Consider the following 5,229-nt stretch of genomic DNA (forward strand, 5'->3'; position numbering starts at 1 on the left):
GCTATTACGAAAACGTTTGCTCCAGCGCCAGTGCGAAGCCTGGGAGGTATTCCAGAAGCGGATGCAGATTATGGTCTGCATCGGCGGCATATGGAAGATGGTGGATCATGTGCTAGTTTCGTGGTACGTGGATGACAAGTATGGTTTCCTCCTCCGACGTCTTAGTCATATGGGGTATCAGATCTGGAGTTCGATTGCGTGTCCGGCGTATTTCCCTGGCCTGATTCGTTCAATAGTAGTGGTTTCGCCTTTACTGAGCCACCTTGAAGGTCCGCAAAGCTGCATATCAGCGATGGTGCCGCGTCGAGCTCGGGTGTGGAGGTGATCCGTCATTTTTTTTTCTTTGGTGGCAGCTGTGGTGGTGTCTGAGGCATGTGACGATTGTTGGTGTCAAGCTCAGAGATTTTTTATGTCTTGTTTGTATTTTTACTTCTTGGTTAGTGTTTCTTTGTGCAAATACTAATGTTCTGCTTTTAATTTTGTAACATCGGTAACTGCTTCCTTCCACTATATATTAGCTAATGTACTTCATGTAACCACTGGTGTCCAATTTTGTTTGGTCTGTATATATGGTGATCCCTATCATAGACAAACTACTGCCATTTGGAGTGAGATTTCAACTTTTGTGTATGATAATCTGGGTCTGCCCATGATGTGTATGGGAGACCTTAATGACATCTTGTATGATACGGATGGTTGTAACGGCAATGTTAACTATTATCGTATGAATGTTTTCCGCTCTCTTGTTAAAAATTGTGGATTCTATGATATAGGTTTTAGTGGTCCTGCGTATACTTGGCGTAGTAAACAACACACTTCGAAACCTATTTATAGACGCCTTGATCGCTGCTTGGTTAATTCTGAATGGTGCATGCATTATCCTAATACTAAAGTCCTCAACTTGCCTATTATTCTTAGTGATCATGCCCCCATTCTAGTGTCTACTGAAGGTACTTTTGTTAAACCTAAGCAAACATTTAAGTTTGAAAATTGGTGGCTGCTGGAGGAAGATTTCGCTAGTTTTGCTAAATCTGCATGGAATAATTGCTCAGTTCACTCCTTTGCAGCCAAAACCTCTTATTTGGCAGGTTCCTTGAAGATGTGGTGCAAGAAAAAAAGCCTCTCCAGCAGGATCTTCTTGACCTAGAATCGAAGATTAATCAAATTCAACAACTTCCTTTGCAACCGCAGAATCATGCATTGGAAAGTTCTCTTATTTTTAGGTATGAGCAAACTCTTTGTAAGCTTAACCAATTCTATAAGCAGAGAAGTAAGAAAGGTTGGGCTACTGCTGGAGATCGTAATACTAAATTTTTCCATCAAGCGGTGGTTAAACGTAGGAAGAGGAATATTATTTGTTCTGTTAAGGATGAGAATGATATGATCCATTTCAAATCTAGTGCTATCACTGACACTTTTGTTAATTATTTTCGTTATATTTTCTCATCTCCCGATAATAATGCTGATAGGCCTTATCTTGATACACATTGGCCTAGTGACTCTCTGGATCCTACCTATGCTCTTCCTGATAAACATGAGGTTTTACAGATTCTCAAAGAAATGAAATTGAATGCTTCTCCAGGGCCAGATGGGTTTAATGTTGAATTTTATTTGGCGGCCTGGGACTGGATAGGAGATGAAGTCACTCAACTTGTCATTAACTTTTACACTACTGGTATTTTGCCTCCACATATTAATGACACTAACATTGCTCTTATTCCGAAAAAGCTTGTGCCTCAAGTTCCCATGGACTATCGCCCTATATATTAGCCTTTGTAATGTTGCTTACAAAATCATTGCGAAGTCGCTTGCTAATAGGATCAAGCCTCATCTTCCTGATTATATTGATCCTGCTCAACAAGCTTTCATTGAGGGTAGACGTATTAGTGATAACATCATTATTGCCCAGGAGATTGGCCACTCTTTCTCTCTTAAATCTTGGAAACACAGTGCTTTCATGCTTAAGATAGATCTAGCCAAAGCTTTTGATCGTCTAGAATGGAATTTTATTGTGTCTGCTCTTGCTCGTAAAGGGCTGCATGGTCACTTCATTAATTTAATTCATGCATGTGTTTCTTCTCCTACGTTCTCTGTGCTGATTAATGGACAACCCTCTCACAAGTTTAGGAGCTTTCGAGGTATTCGTCAGGGCTGTCCGATGTCTCCTTTTTTGCTTGTTATTGCCATCAATGAATTATCTATTGCTCTGAACGAAGCTCTTGCTGCTCATCATTTGCAGGGTATTTCGCTTGGACCAAATTGCCCTTCTATCCACTCTTTGTTATTTGCAGATGACTTGTTGGTTTGTGGGAAAGCCAGTCTTCAAGAAGCTCGTACTATGGCTCATCTTATTAATCATTTTTGTTCTATCTCAGGTCAAACTCCAAATTGGGCCAAATCAGCCATTCTTTTCAGTTCCCATGTTCCTCAAGCTATGATGCAGGATATTAAGCAGATTTTCCCTGTTTCTAATCTGGATAGCAATTTCACTCATCTTGGTCATCCACTTGTTCTTCCTGCAAAAAGAAGAGCTGCTGCATATAACTTTGTTCTAGACAAATTTCTGAATAAGTTGCCCATTTATAAAGCTAACATGCTTTCTCATGCTGCCAGACTTGAATTGATTCGCTCAGTTTTCTCGACTATCCCTGTCTATTACATGGCTAATATCTTGTTTACGAAGAAATTCATTGCTAAGCTTACTGCTGTTATTAGGAATTTTTGGTGGACAGGTGTTCGAGAAAATGACTCAAAAAAGAGTCTTTGCCTTAGAGCATGGAAGGACATTTGCAATTCAAAAGATGAAGGTGGCTTAGGTGTCAGAAATTTAAAAGATATTAATGAGAGTCTTCTTATTTCTGCTGCCTAGAGGTTAGCCAAGTTCCCTTCTTCTCATTTGCATCTTGTGCTTAAGGCTAAGTACTTTCATGATGCTTCTATCTGGACAGCTACTGCTATTTCTCCCAAATCAGCTTTCTGGGCCTCTATTTTGAAATTGTTGCCTAAACTTAAAGCTCATTCTTTTTATCAGTTATCTCAAGGTAATATTTCAATTTGGAGCACACCTTGGTGCACTCTTTGGAGCTCGGTTCATGATCATCTTATTGCTCAACAACCTGGCTTTATATATCCTTCTTTAGTTAAAGATCTTTGGCTTCCAGGTCAAAAAAGTTGGAATCATGATCTTGTTTTCTCCCTTTTCCAGCAACCTTTGGCCTCTCTCATTGTTCAAACTGAAATTATTGATGACGAAAGTCCAGACTTGCTTTGTTGGGATCTTACCCCTAATGGAATTTGTTCTTCTAAATCTGCATATAAACTCTGTTTACAGGAGATTCATGCTAATCCCAGAAATGCGCCTGCTACTCTTCCTTTGGATTTGTTAGATTTTCTCAAATTAATTTGGAAACAGAAGGATTTGCTTCCTAGGATCAAAACTTTCGCCTGGAGATTACTTAGAAAGGCCTTGCCTACGGGTTTGCGAGCTGGTCGTTTTTCCATTCATATTTCTAAAAATTGTTGTCGTTGTGGCCAGCAAGAGGATGAGTTCCATCTATTTTTTCTGTGTAACTTTTCCCGTGCGGCTTGGTTTTCCTCTCCTTGGTTCCTTCGATCGGATGCTTTAATTCAGGGCCATTCCACTATGCATTCTGTTCTTTTTGACTTGCTTCGTATGGGACATCCTCATGGTTCTATTTCTAGTGTTTTAAATTTTTTGTGGTGTCTCTGGAAGGCTAGAAATGATTTTCTCTTTGATAGAAAAAAGGCTCTTCCCCACCAAGTTCATATTGCAGCTCTTGCTTTAGCTTCTGATTGTTATGATAATCTTCCATGTTTACCTTCGAAGCAGGATCAAGCTCATAATCAATTGCCTCCTAATCAGCTCCCTATGCAAGGTAGAACGCTTAAGACAGATCTGTTAATTGTTGGCCCTAAGATCTATTCTGATGCTGCTTATAGGACCAAGAAAGTTCCAGGTTTGTTGCAAGGAGAGGTTGCTACAGGTGTGGGAGTGTACATCTCTATGCCCTTCAACCAAAAGGAAATTAATGTGCAAGTTCAAGCTTCGGCTTCTCCTACTTCTACTCCTCTGCAAGCTGAAGCATTGGCTCTTTCTTTTGCTGCTCATCTTGCTTCTCAACTCAATATTGCGCAGCCCACTTTTCTTTTGGATTGTCTTGCTTTAGCTTTGGTTGTTGCCTCAGGTAATATTTGTGATTCTGCCACCCCTTGGAATATTAGAAAGTCTTTGGCTAGCTTTTTCAAATGTACATCTAATTTGCAACCGCGCGTGTTTCATATTTCTAGAGAAATCAATGGTATTGCTCACAATCTTGCGCAACAGGTTTTTCGTTCTGATGGGCACACTCAACTCTCTTGTTTTGCTGCTACTCATTCTCAAGTTTCTTGTCCTGTGTTGCCCCTTCTTTCAAATTTCCAGATTCAGGGTTTTAGAATTCATACTATACATTGCTACTAACAACCTTGTTGTGCATGGATCTTCTGCTTCTATTCACAGTGTTGCTGTGCTGGCTTCTATACTCTCTCCCTCTCTCTTTCAGGATGCACCTTTGCCAGATTAAGGATGGTCTTCTTCAACCTGCTGGTTTCTCACAGGAAAAGGAATCCTCTTCCATGTTGTGCATTTTGCAGAGTTTGCCAAGCTGAGGCCAGTTGACGTCTTAAGCTCTGCAGGATTAAATTTAGAGGCTTGTATTACACCTGCCTTTGGGTGCTTCAGTACACTTTCAAGTCATCTTTGTTTGGCACACTTGTTGTTTTAGGCTGTCTGTTGTCTGTCTTTCTGTTCTTCTGATCATGGTGTTCATCAGTTGGGGTTTCCCTCTCTGTCTTCCAGGATAGTTCCTCAGCTCATATAGCCTTAGACTCTGCTTCTCTTTCTTTCAATTTCTTGGCAGGTCTATGTAATGCTTGATGTACTCTGTCAATGAGCTGAATGAAATTGGCACCTGTTGGTGCCTTCTCTTGTTCAAAAAAAAAATGTATGCAAGCTTAATCCCATGTGGAATCTAAACTAGCTGGGTTCACTCATATGTTTTAACTTTAGGTTTATAGTCTATAGTATATAGAACGCATGAAATGTCCATCTTCAAAATATTACTGTTGGTACCAGAGGAAGGGAAATGGTTTAGGCATTGTGTGGAACACGGGATTTTTTTCCTTAATACTGCAGAAAACGTAGGGTTTCCTGTAAAATTTACGCTCTTA

Source organism: Triticum urartu, unplaced genomic scaffold (assembly GCF_003073215.2).
Source record: "Triticum urartu cultivar G1812 unplaced genomic scaffold, Tu2.1 TuUngrouped_contig_8536, whole genome shotgun sequence".
Taxonomy (NCBI): Eukaryota; Viridiplantae; Streptophyta; class Magnoliopsida; order Poales; family Poaceae; genus Triticum; species Triticum urartu.